The sequence below is a fragment of the Capra hircus genome, chromosome 3, assembly GCF_001704415.2.
Source record: "Capra hircus breed San Clemente chromosome 3, ASM170441v1, whole genome shotgun sequence".
NCBI lineage: Eukaryota > Metazoa > Chordata > Mammalia > Artiodactyla > Bovidae > Capra > Capra hircus.
In genome coordinates, this window is record NC_030810.1 from 4,168,224 (window position 1) to 4,182,632 (window position 14,409).

Consider the following 14,409-nt stretch of genomic DNA (forward strand, 5'->3'; position numbering starts at 1 on the left):
CATTCAGAAAAATCCCAGCGAACAGGATGTTTTAGTAAATAAATGTGCTCTCCTGAGATTCAGGCGGGCCTTTATCTGAGAGATGTTGGTAAGGATCAGGAGGAGCTGAGGAACAATGACGCTGTCTTGTTTCTTCAGGGTAGTGGTTAATATTTTTTTTAAGGCAAAATGCAAAGAAGAATATTTTAGCCGCCAGAAATGCATGAACTTAGGAAACTGCTTCTCTAAGGAGCCTAGATCCCATGACTCACAGAGGGCCACATGCAACTGAGACGCCCTTCCCAGCAGACCATCTGCGCCACACGTGGAGGCCTTCTGAATGAACCTGGTGGGCGTTCCTCCCGAGCCTAATGAGCAGGGAGGCCTCCCACCTGGTTCAAGGTTCAAGGGGAGGGAGCCCCTGTAGAGGCCTCCTCGAGGGGTGCGGAAACGAGCTCCACAGCCCCGCTTTTCCTTCAGGAACTACAGGGAGCAAAACCCAGATCGCTCAGAACAGGAGTGGGCTCAAAGCGGGCACTGAGGCTGTGGGCCCAGGTGCTCACCTGGGATGGGTCGGAGTGGCCCTCGGGTGGTGCTGGGGAGGGCTTGGAGTTGGGGTCTTTGTGGGACCCTGGGCTTAGATTTCATTCAGGGAGCACCTGAAGACCAGACTCAGGCCTGACTCAAGAGTGGGTGGGGTGCAGGGCACCCAGGGGTACTTGACCAGCCTCGGGTCCAGTACAGAGGATTGGCGGGGGCAGGGGGCAGGCCGAGGGTCGATCCTCCTGGCCAGGGGCTGGCCTGGGGCCAGGCGCTCCACGCCTGTGTCCCCTGCAGATGCAGAGAGCAGTCACGCGCCCTGTTCCACGGCTGCATGCAGCTGCATGGCCTGCAGAAACCCTGCAGCCGTGTAGACCCTGGTTCAAAGCCCAGGTGGGCACAGGGCCCCCTTAGCAGTCCTTACAGAGAACCTGAGGTGGGGACCTCCGCTGAACCCAGGAGGGAAGTTGGGTGGGCTGTCTGGGTGGAACCTTCGGGTCGGACCTCCCCTGGTGCTGCCCGACGCTCTGTCCAGGGAGGGCGCCCATGTTGGGGGAGCTTGGGTGGGGCCCACAGCAAAGGGTGCATGGGACGAAGAGGAGGGAGATGGGTGAAGGGAGTTTTGGGGAACCATGTCTGCTATCCTTCCACTTTTAGTGGGTGATCTGAAGCGTGTGTGTATATACACACATAGCATATTGTGTCATGCACACATACGGGCTCCCCGGTGTATGCATGACACAATGCTGGGGCTCCCCAGGTGGCAGAGTGGTAAAGAACCCGCCTGTTAATGCAGGAGATACTGGAGACCTGGGTTCAACCCCTGGGTCTGGAAGATCCCCTGGAGGAGGGCATGGCAACCCACTCCAGTACTCTTGCCTGGAGAATCCCATGGACAGAGAGCCTGGTGGGCTACAGTCCACAGGGCCGCAAAGAGTCAGACACGACTGAAGTGACTAAGCAAGCACGCATATCGTCATATGCTTGAGTTTAAACGCATTTTAAATTTGGACGATGCCAGAGTGGTTCAAGGGTTACACTTCAGACTTTAAAGAAATAAAATCCTCTTCCTGGTAGAGGAATTTACTCAGTTAGACAAAAATGCTGGTTCTTTTTCTTAAAATGTTGAGGAGACACATTTTTGAGCTTGGGCCTTTTAAAAAATTCTCACTTTTTGAAGCGCTGCAAATTCCTTTCCCTTAAGGATACTTAGTCTGTTAAAATTCACAATCCTACTGTGATGTTAGAAAACAGACTAAGCGCTTAGTGACCCTCCTAACTCTTGTCTAGACCAAACCAGACACAGAAAACGGCCACAAAATAATTGAGTCAGTCTAAACCGATGCTTCCTAACAATGGAAAAACCTTCGACTCTGTGTTTTTAATTACAGGATGGGTTCATAAATGCCAAAGCTTCTAAGTATATTTTGAAGTTAACTGAATGATTAATTTCTCCAAGAAAGCTTCTACTCCCCTGTCAGCAAAGAGGCTGAAGGAGCTGAGGACCTTGGTCCCGACCAGTACTGATGTCTGGGAATGGGCTTGGTTCTGTCGTTGGGGTCTGGTTTCTCTAATAAATGAAGGACTAGTGGGTCACAGAGAGAAAGGGGGAGAGGACACTGTTCCAGGGGCCAGGTTGTGGTGACTTGGATGAACAAAACTAAGGTTGGTTGCAGCCAAGCTCCGTAAAGAGTGGACAACGGGCGCAGGGGGCTGTGACTCCCTCAGAAATGCACGCAGCATGCCAGCTCTGTTTTGCTCGTGTCCTCAGTCGCTGAGTCATGTCCGACTCTTTTGTGACCCCATGGACCATAGCCCACTAGACTCCTCTGTCCCTGGGGATTCTCCAGGCAGGAACACTGGAGCGGGTTGCCATTTCCTCCTCCAGGGCATCTTCCTGATCCAGGGATTGAACCCACGTCTCCTGCCTTAGTAGGCGGATTCTTTACCTGGTACCAACTGGGAAGCCCTATTTCGCAAATGTCCCCAAAACAAACACGAACACCCAGCATCCTAACAGTCTGACTTAGATGGAAAAACAGAGTTCTCACTCCAGGCAGGCGCCCCTTTCTCTCCTGTGCTATGAGAGCGGACAGCTCTCTCTGGCGCCTACCAGGCTGCGCAGGCTGAGCGAGGCCCCCGGCGTGACGGGCACCCAGCCCCAGGAGGACCCACATGGTGACTCTCCACGTTCACCAATGTCAGCTCTTGGGCTTCCCTGGTGGCACAGTGGTAAAGAAGCTGCTCGCACTGCAGGAGATGTGGGGTTGATCCCTGGGCAGGGAAGATCCCCTGGAGAAGGAAAAGAACAGCCTACTCTAGTAATCTTGCCTGGGAAATCCCACGGACAGAGACTGGTGGGCTGCAGTCCATGGGGTTGCAAACACTCAGACCTGACTTAGCGGCTGAGCATGACCTCTTCCCTATGCATTGCCCTCTTCAAGTTACTTTTCAAGGCCTTCCCCTAAACTCCCTTGGGATAGCCTATCTCCCTGTTGGACTCCTACCCTAAAACGTGACTCCCAAGGACAAGCATTTCCTGGCTGTGGCTTGTCAATGACCGGTCTCTCCAGGCAACTAACAACTGCGGGGCTTCTGTCCTTGTAAGCCCCCTACTCTTCTTCTTCCCTGGAACACTCTTTGGGAGTTACCCAAATCTGTGTTTCCCAAACCACAATCGCAATCGAGCTCTCTGTTCTCTCACTATATACACCACGACGCAGAACACTGACCACCAGGGTTGGCTGTGCTCGATGGCAGAGACACCTGAGGACCCCACACCCCAAAGCTCTCTCTCCACAGAGCAAGCCGCCCACACTGCCCAATGGCAGGTTTCCATTTAGTCCGTCTGAACGGGGGTTCCTAGGCCTTGCCTGACTTGTGGTCCAGGGAACACACTTTGAGAACCAGGGCTTTAGGGACCCACCCCACCATGAATATGACTTTCCACAGCTGAGAATTTGATGAAACGTGGCCGTTAACTTTCTGACGAGAGCAGGGTGCTCTTACACCTCTGCTGCAGTTAAGGGCAGGGCCCACCCTTGAACACGCAGGGCCGATGCTACCCGCCCCGGGGGTGCTGAGACCTGACCGGGACTGGAGCTGCAGCCACCGCCTCTGCAATTCCTCCTGGGGGTGAGGGCATGTCCTCCTTCAACCCCAAGCTAGACCTCCCTGTGCTGACCCTGAAGGTGACCTTTTAGCAAACATCCAGGATTATTCGGTTAGGTTTTGTCTATTTTACTAAATTTTTTATTTTAAATTTATTTCATTTTCATCAAAATTTATAATATTTATTATTTTTTATTATTTAAATTTTAGATTTAGGCTACAATTGGATTTGGTCTTCTGAACTGATGAATTACAAGTATGTGACAACCACTCCCCCCGACCCCAAGAATTATGCCTTGGCTAGGTCTTTTAATTTTTTCCCCTAATTATTAGGAATTTGCTTCCAAATACACCACAGATTTTCTATCTTGCCAAGTCTTAGTAAACTTGCCCATTCCACTCTTATGACAAAAGGACTGACATCTCATGGGTTGATCAAAAATGTTAAAAACTAAGAAAACACAACTCCTATTTGTCAAAAATATCTAGTAATGGCACTGACTCCTTTAGGAAAGATTTATTTCTCTACTGAGACTGTTTTCAGACTGTGATTCCATCACTGATCACTTAAATCAACAGAATCTCTACCCTGGTTTTAGCTTGTCTTTACATATAGTGAGTGACCTGGAATCCAAAGCCTGGATCCACAGGAATGGCCCTGCCCGCCAAGTGAATCACAACAGCGGTTTTCAAACGGAAAACTGAGGGACAGTGCAGGGTAAGGATCCAGCAGACGTCCGGCTCTGGCTAAACTGTGGGCTTCAGAGTGTGCAGTGTGGACCCTGCGTGTTTCCCTGGCTGGAGCCAGCAGCTGCCCTGGGAGGAGCGTGGCTGGATGTGAAGAAACGCTCCCCCCGCACAGGATCCCACTGGCGGCAGCAGCTCTGGGCACACAGGCATCAGATGGTATCTAAACGGACATTGAGCAGAGATGGCGTGGGCCCTGGAAGACACGGCTGGAGACAGAAGCCTCCTGACCTTCTGAGAAGTGTCCTTATTAAAGTGTTTTGGGCAAGACGAAAGCCCCCGAGGACATGCCCTGTATTTCCACCCATGTTCTTTGTGTTTTATGGGAATGTGGGCTCAGAAACCCATTTGGCAGTTTGCTGGAAATTTAGATTTTACAGAAGGCGTCCAGTAGGCTTCAGGCTGCCAGCTGGATGTGCAACTTCTTGGCCCTTTCTTCTTTGACATCACTCATCACCCAACCTCACAAACAACCTACTCCTGTTTTCAAGCTTCTATTTAACTAACGTGGGACGCCTGTGAATCAGTTTTTGTCACCATAAGCAGTATTATGCATAGTGCATCTGGCTGGCTGTCCTGCATCGGCTCCTCCTAGAATCTAGGCACAGGCATACGATGAGGAAGACGTTAAGTCAAAACTGATTTTTGGCGATTCCTCCCATCATGTGACTCACCAGGGGAAAATGGCTTGGTTGCTTTTATTCAGAGTGAAACCTTTGCCTGCAGCTCCACCCAGGAGCGATCCCGTGACTCACAACCAGGCTGTACACACAGGAGCAGTGAAGTCCACTCATTTCTTGGAGAAATGTCCGAAGAACTGGTTTCCCACTATCTCAACTGATCCAGGGGAACATCACTGATCACTTAAATCAACAGAACGTCCACCCTGGTTTTAGCTTGTTTTGACATATTTAAACTGAGTGATACCAACTTTTCCACTGTGTCCTGCAAACTTCCTTTCCTTAAAGGAGCAACAAAATCAGAGGTGTTTATTACTTTGCTGAACCTTAACAAAATGATCGGATCACTCAAGACTATCAACTTCATGACAAAAGCAAGCCTCCATCATCCTCAAACTGCAGTTATCATGGTTCTCATGAGGGGATAGACAGGCACAGCATTTGCTGAAAGGAGGCACAGCTGATCCTTGAATAACCTGGAGATAGGAGGTGTCAGCCCCCTGGGCAGTGGGAAATCCATGGATAACTTTTGATTTTCCTGAGCTAATGACTCCTAGCCTGCCGTCGTCTGGAAGTCTCATCTAGGCACGGCTGCACTGGGTCTCCGGGCTGCTTGAGCTTTCTCCAGTTGCCATGTGCGAGCCTCTCGCTGCAACGGCTTCTCTGCTGCAGAGCCTGGGCCCCAGGACGCGTGGGCTTCAGGAGCTGTGGGGCACAGGCTCAGTAGTTGTGGCCCATGGGCTTAGTTGCCCTGCAGCCTGTGGAATCTTCCTGGACCAGGGATCAAACCTGTGTCCCCTGCACTGGTAGGTGGATTCTTATCCACTGTGCATCAGGGAAGTCCTGGAAGCCTTACGGATAACACAGAGTTAATACGTATTTTGTATGAATATGTTACACACGTATTTCCAATGAGAGAAGAAAATGTTATTAAGAAAATCATAAGGAAGACAAAATAGATTTAGAATATGGTTTTGTGTTTATCAATACCATATGCTTATGTCATCTGTTTACAAGACGCACTGTATGTCTGTCAGTATCTACATCAATACTGTCTAATATGACACAAAACACTGTAGGTGTTACACATATTACTAACACTAGACATCAAAAATGAACACATCATTATAAAATGTTTATAGCAGAGTATTACAGTCATATTCATAATACAGCATTGGAAATATTACATTAAAAAAACACTTTCTCTAATTAGGAGAGACATACTGTACACTGACGTCATTCTTTGAAAGCACAGACATAAAATAATAAGTAACCTATTATTACTTTTATATTAAATATCACTTACCTTATTCCTATATAAGGACAAACTATATATATATATGCATTCATAATTTTATTTTTATCAATATTTCAAGGCTATGTGATTCACCTGCAATAAAGAATTTTCCAATCTATTTATTGACAAAAGTCTGCTCATAAGTAGACTTGCGCAGTTCAAACATGTGTTGTTCAAGGGTCGGTGTATTTACTCCAATTCGTGAGCTGCCAAGAGTCAATAGATGGCTTTGTTTTTCTGCTTTTCAAAGCAGAGTTGACTGCACGCTGTTTTTAAAAGATCCCCCAACTCACTGAGAGCTAGGAGACTCTGGGAAAACTGATAGTCTTTTCCAGAAGGTGTATCAGCCTTCTCTGCCATAATTTGGGTGGTGGGATGCTAGTGGGTGGGATTCTGTTCTTCCTTTTGCTACACCAAGAGGAAATGAGGTAAGAGGGAGACCAGGAAACTGTCCCTGACATAACCTGTGTGTGAATACTCCCTCCAAACATCCTGAACAAGCAGCTACTTTAACTTCGTGCCAAGGATACCTGGTGCACGGGACTCTCCTGGTCTCTGAAACACTGCAGACCGCTGCTGTGTAGTATGCACGGGGCACAGGTGGCTGGCGAGCACCCAGAAGGTTCAGAGTGAGCTGGGCTGCGAGTATAAAATCCACCCAGGATTTCAGAGACTTGGTATGGAAAAAAAGAATGTAAAATAACATCTCATTAATATTCTTGATATTGATGACATGGTCGAACTGATAACATTTTGGATTGGGCTGAATAAAATGCTACAATTAATTTCACGCTTTCCTTTGTACTTTATTTTTCACAGTGGCTACTAGAAAATTTAATATTACGTATGGATGCAACTTCTATTTCTATTGCATAGGGCTGGTCTAGACAGTTTTAAAGTTCTTCTTTGCTTAGTCGTATCTGACTCTTGGGATCGCATGGACTGCAGCCCGCCAGACTTCTCCGTCCATAGGATTTCCCAGGCAAGAATACTGGAGAGGGTTGCCATTTCCTTCTCTAGGGAGCTTCCTGACCTAAGGATTGAACCTGTCTCCTTCATTGGTAAGTATGTTCTTTCCCATTGGCAGGAGGATTCTTTACCACTGAGCCATCAGGGAAGCCCCTGAATCAAAACTTGTGCGGCCCTACCTGGGAAACCTTAAAAAAACAGGGGCTAGCTTTTGCGCCAAGATGGCGTCCGGCGGAAGAGATAGGGGCGTGGCCTATGTTAAAGGTTTTGATTGGCTCTCTTGACATCCCTACACGTGGACAGTGCATGATTACCATAGACTCCTGTTAAGCTCATGACGACTTGACCTTATATGCATATTATAATTTGACCTTTAACGTGATTGGTGCAACTATGGGCGGTCCCTTGCGGAACCCCCTTGCTTGCCTATATAAACCAAGAGTTTGTGGCAATAAAGCAGAACTGCTCAGACGGAACCCCTGTCGCGTCTGATTGTCTCTCGTTAGCCGAGGGGCTGGGTTGGGACAAGAAGGCTCACCTCTCCTCGGGACCCCTCGGCTTTGCTGAGGGAAGTTCCACTGCCTCTCTCTGCAGAACGCCCCCCGCAAAAACTAACCTTCTCTAACCATCTTCAATTTTACTTTTGGAAGCAGTAAACAAAATTTCTTCTGTGTGAAAGTCCAATATCTGAAGAAATCATCACCCCACCTCATCTTCTCATGTCTTAGAGACCTTCTTCAAAAATATTCCTCCTACAACAAGTATTAAGGATTATGTATCCATCTGGAAAATGACTGCTGCTATCTTGCTGGGCAGTTTCTTTACTAAGCTGAGGCAGCTCTCACTGGGCTCTCCCAGGGAACATATCTGACTTCACAGCGCTGTGAAGCACCCAGGTCCTTATCAGTTGTGGATCGTGGGGCTCAGTCACTCAATTGTGTCTGACGCTTTGTGACCCTGTGGACTACAGCCTCCAGGATCCTCTGTCCATGGGATTTCCCAAGCAAGAATACTAGTTCAGATCAGTTCAGTTCAGTCACTCAGTCTGACTCTTTGCGACCCCACGGACTGCAGCATGCCAGGCTTCCCCGTGCATCACCGACTCCCAGAGCTTGCTCAAACTCAAGTCCATTGAGTTGGTGATGCCATCCAACCATCTCATCCTCTGCCGTCCCCTTCTCCTCCGGCCTTCAATCTTTCCCAGCATCAGGGTCTTTTCTAAGGAGTCGGTTCTTCGCATCAGGTGTCGCAAGTTTTGGAGCTTCAGTTTCAGCATCAGTCCGTCCAATGAATATTCAGGACTGATTTCCTTTAGGATTGACTGGCTGGATCTCCTTGCATTCCAAGGGACTTGCAAGAGTCTTCTCCAACACCACAGTTCAAAAGCATCAATACCAGAGTGGGTTGCCATTTCATACTCCAGGGGATATTCCTGACCCAGGGATTAGAACCTGCTTCTCTCCTATCTCCTGCATTGGCAGGCAGGTTCTTTACCACTGTGCCATCTGTGAAGCCCCAATACTACACTTGATTTTAGCCAAAAAGTCAAGAAGGGGTTGTTCAGTTCAGTTCAGTCACTCAATCATGTCCGACTCTGCGACCCCATGAATCGCAACGCACCAGGCCTCCATGTCCATCACCGTCTCCCGGAGTTCACTCAGACACATCCATCGAGTCCGTGATGCCATCCAGCCATCTCATCCTCTGTCATCCCCTTCTCCTCCTGCCCTCAATCCCTCCCAGCATCAGAGTCTTTTCCAATGAGTCAACTCTTTGCATGAGGTGGCCAAAGTACTGGAGCTTCAGCTTTAGCATCATTCCTTGCAAAGAAATCCCAGGGCTGATCTCCTTCAGAATGGACTGGTTGGATCTCCTTGCAGTCCAAGGGACTCTCAAGAGTCTTCTCCAACACCACAGTTCAAAAGCATCGATTCTTCGGCGCTCAGCCTTCTTCACAGTCCAACTCTCACATCCATACATGACCACTGGAAAAACCACAGCCTTGACTAGACGGACCTTAGTCGACAAAGTAATGTCTCTGCTTTTGAATATACTATCTAGGTTGGCCATAATTTTTCTTCCAAGGAGTAAGTGTCTTTTAATTTCATGGCTGCAGTCACCATCTGCAGTGATTTTGGAGCCCCCCAAAATAAAGTCTAACACTGTTTCCACTGTTTCCCCATCTATTTCCCATGAAGTGATGGGACTGGATGCCATGATCTTCATTTTCTGAATGTTGAGCTTTAAGCCAACTTTTTCACTCTCCTCTTTCACTTTCATCAAGAGGCTTTTTAGCTCCTCTTCACTTTCTGCCATAAGGGTAGTGTCATCTGCATATCTGAGGTTATTGATATTTCTCCTGGCAATCTTGATTCCAGCTTGTGTTTCTTCCAGTCCAGCGTTTCTCATGATGTACTCTGCATAGAAGTTAAATAAGCAGGGTGACAATATACAGCCTTGACGTACTCTTTTTCCTATTTAAAGGGGTTGTTAGTGGCTCGTTATTCAGAGCTTAATCTGTAGAAACCAGAGACTGAAGGATGTTCTTACAACCTTAGGTGAAAAGCACAAACTCTGTAAATAGATCTCTTGGCATTATGGGGAGGGTATCTAATGATCCAATGATCCTCTGTTCACATGCCCCTGTCTTCTTGCTGTTGAGGACACAGCTTCCCGATGGTTATGGTTTGCCTCAGCAAATGCTCCACATTTTGGAGGGAAGCTGTCCTGAAGCTGGGATCTGCTGAACCTTGAACGGGACATCACCATTCTGTTAGGCTGGGTGCTTTTAGGCAAGGATTTAGGATCAATGGAACAGCTTAAAATCAATGGATCACGTGGAATGCTGTTTAGATGTTCTTGGGAGGTGATGAAGAAGATGATGCCGTCAGTGTGGAAGGCAAACCACACCTGGACTACAGGCCACTTCCAATAAGGACAACACAGGGTGGAAAGGGCCAAGATAATCAACTTGCCACCAATGGGCTATTTGCTTTCTCTCAGGAATGGTGCTCTGTGGACGGCTCAACATCACTTTCTACTGATACTCGGTCAGCCTTGGTGACAGAGAACTTCTGAGAATTCAATATTCACTATGAAAGTAGCTCTAATATTTATTATTGACAAGTACATATATATGTAAAGTATGTTTTGTTGTTGTTCAGTTGCTAAGTTGTGTCCGACTCTTTACTATCCCATAGACTGCAGCACGCCAGAGTCCTCTGTCTTCCACTATCTCCCAGATTTTGCTCAAATTTAGGTCCATTGATTTGGTGATGCTATCTAGTCATCTCATCCTCTGAGGACTCCTCCTCCAGCTCTCAATCTTTCCCAGCATCAGGGTCTTTTCAGGTGAGCTGGCTCTTTGCATCAAGTGGCCAAAGTACTGGAGTTTCAGCTTCATCATTAGTCCTTCTAATGAGTATTCACGGTGATTTCCTTTAAGATTGACTGGTTTGATCTCCTTGCAGTCCAAGGGACTCACAAGAGTCTTCTCTAGCACCATAATTCAAAAGCATCAATTCTTTAGAGCTCAGCCTTCTCTATGGTCCAACTTTCACATCTGTACATGACTACTGGAAAAGCCACAGTTTTGACTATACAGAACTTTGTTGGTTAAGGTGGTATCTGCTTTTTAATATGCTGTCTAGGCTTGTCATAGATTTTCATTCAAGGAGCAAACATCTTTTAATTTCATGGCTGCAGTCACCGTCCACCACATACATATATATATGTGTATATACACCATGTTTATAATTATTTTCTTAGTTTATTTTTTTGAAAACAAGGATGTTCTCTTCTGTAACTACGGTAGGATCAACAAAATTAGGAAAACTAATGTTGAAACAAAATTATCTGATTTGGGACTTTAATACAAAGGGCCAGACAATATATATTTTAGCCTTCCCAGGACACAGGTTGTCTGTCACAACTACTCATTCTGCTGCTGTGTGAAAGCAGTCACAGGCTGTACACACACGAGTGGGCGTGTGTGTGTGCCCATACAGCTTTATTTACAACAGCGGTCAGCAGCCTGGCATCGGCTGCAGGCTGCAGTCTGCCGACTCCTGATGTAATCTGTAGCCTACTCAGACCCCACCCACTTTCCAGTAATGCATGTTGTGATAGACTTTTATTTGTGATAGACATGTTGTGCAGACTTTACAGTGCTGCATCTAGTTGCTGTGCCCCGTTAGTTTTTTTTCGACAGTTTTTCAAATGTTCTTGGTTTCGTGTCAGAAAGACACGTGAAAGTGGAGGTGCCCAGTTCCCTTTAGTGGAGGTGCCTCAGGAGGCGATGACCTGAGGATGGGTGTCCCTGCTCTACCGTGGACAGAGCTGAGTGTCTCTCAGTGGATAGACCTGGGAGATATACTTATGTCCCTGTCTATCCACGCATACACCCATCATCGACCATGCACTCATCCACCCAACCGTCTACCATCCATCCACCCATCTACCCATCCAACCATCTTAAAAGCCAGGAGCTTATTATGCAATATCTCTAGTTCAGTCCAGCACCTCAGGACTGTCTAATAACGCTTCCTCTTTTCTAGAACTGTAACTCCTCTAATGATGGAAAACCTGGATCCCATTATCTACATTTATTTGTTCAGTCCTAGAATACACAGAAAGTAGTTTTACAACGATTAGACTTTACTTTTGCAACCAAGAAAATGACTAACTGGAGTTCAATGTATGTTTCAAGTTCTTTTTGTCTTTAACCTCTGGACCTATCATCTAAATAGTATGATCAAAATTTATTTGCATATCCCGTACCTTCAGGGAAGTTATTTGAAATACAAGAGTGGGTCACTCCTCCTCTACACGCTCCCCCACCCCCGCATCATCATTTATTTCTTCTTTGAATGTGTGAAATGTTAAGATAATTCCAGAAGTGAGAATTGTATAATAGAGAACTGACCCTAATTTCCCAATTTTTTCAGTCCTCTCCACCTCAGTCCTTCCCATACCCTGAAAGCAAACAATTCCATTATTTTCCTTTTTTCCTTTCTGGGTATTTCCCACTGATGAGCAAATGTATGTGTATTTTATTTCCTGGTCTCTCACACAAAATACTGCAGACTCTGGACATTTTTATGCACTTTGCTTCTTTAACGACATATCCTGAAAAATCACTTCACCTCAGTGACTGTGATTATCCTTTATTAGAGATAGGTAGTACTCCTTCAAACGGAAATGCCATCATCTATGCACGTGTATGCAATCAGGGTGTTTCCAAACACTTTATAATCAGAAACAGTGTTGCAATAAATAACCCAGGGTGTAAGTGTGTGTATTTATATTGTGGGAGTTGAATCCTCAGGGTGAATTCCTGAGAATTAGTTGCAGGAACAAAAAGCTCATCAATGCATATGCAATCCTTAGCTATTGCCAAATCCCCCTCTGTAAAAACTTCCAACATGAATTCCCACCAGCAAAGCATGAGAACCAATTTTCCCAGTTTTGCACCAGAATGCAATGCTGTATTCTTAATTTTTGCCAGCTGGATGGGTTAAGTGCAGTGTTCTAATTTGCATCTCTCTTATTATAAAGTTGAACATTTATCCATGTTTAAGAGCCACTTTTGTAATTTTTTTGTGAGTTGTGTTCGTATCTTTTGTCATTTTTTTTCTTTAAATTCCCTCAATTTTTGTATTAAGAATACTACCAGCTCTTTATGTTGTAAATATTTTTTCTCAGTTGTCAGACATTGGGTTTATTTTTGGCCATGCAAATGTTTTATATTTAGTCAAACTGATTGTTCTTTTCTTTAATCCCGTCTTTGAGCCAGAGGAATCTTTCCCTTGCCCAGGTGAAAGAGGAATTCATCCACTTTTTCTTCTAGGACTGGTCTGCTTTCATTGTTTGACATCAAGATCCTTGATCTATTCCAACTTTATTCTAATGGACTTTTGACTTTTCCAGCGGCTAACCAATCTTCCCAGAACCACTCAGTACAAATTCTACTTTTACCCAGTGATCTGAGATGCCACCTTTGTCTAGTATTCATTTGGGTCTATTTCTCGTCTCTCTGTTCGGTTCTACTGGGCGGTCTGCCCACTTGTGCTCCAGTGCCTTGCTGTGTTGATGAGAGGGGCTCTGCATTGTTTAGATATCTGATAGCACCGTGCTCCCCACACCGTGACTGCAGAGGACTCTCAGTTGTCCATTTTGCTTGATTGGAGTTACTTAGACATTTACAATTATTCCCACTGCCCGTTGGACTTAACAGCTGTAGTAGGAAAATGGTCTCCTAAAGACGTCATACTCTAATTTCTGGGACCGTGGGGAAGAGAAATTAAGATAGCAGATAAAATGAAGGTGACATGAGTTTGAGCAAGCTCCAGGAGTTGGTGATGGACAGGGAGGCCTGGTGTGCTGCAGTCCATGGGGTTGCAAAGGGTTGGACACGACTGAGTGACTGAACTTAACTGAATCATCCTATTTAAAACTAGATTATCCTGGATTTCCAGGTGGGACCAATGTAACCACAGGGACCCTTCAAAATGGAAGAGGTGGCAGGAAAGAGGACCTGAGGGGGCAGTGTGAAGGACTCAGCCCGACACTGCTGGCCATGAAGACGCAGGAAGAGGGCCATGAGCCAGGGGAGGCAGGTGGCCTCTGGGAGCTGCCACAGGCCAAGAGTCCCTGATGGCCTCCGAGGAACGCCGCCCTGCTGACAGCTGACGGTAGCCCAGGAGACCGGCTCCGGTTTCCGAGCTGTGGAACCGTAAGAGGATGAACCCTGTGGCGTTAAGCCATCAAGGGTATGGTAATTTGCTACCACAGCAATAGGAAACCGATGCAACCTTTTCCACAAAAAAATCCACCTCTATGTCTAACAAAGCTTCTGGGCTTCAGTCTCCTCTTTCCAATACTACTGAAGCTGCACCAGGCTTCTCAGTGTTTCATCGGTGTGCCTTTCCCCTTTTAACAACACAGAAGAATGAAAGTTTTAAAAGTGCCTCTTTTAATAGCAGTTGCGATTTCTTTGACACTTAGAAAATGCCATTTCATCGCCCCCTGGCTCTACTGTTGCTTCTTGGACGAGAAAGCCCTCCCCACCCTCCCCTCATGCTTTTA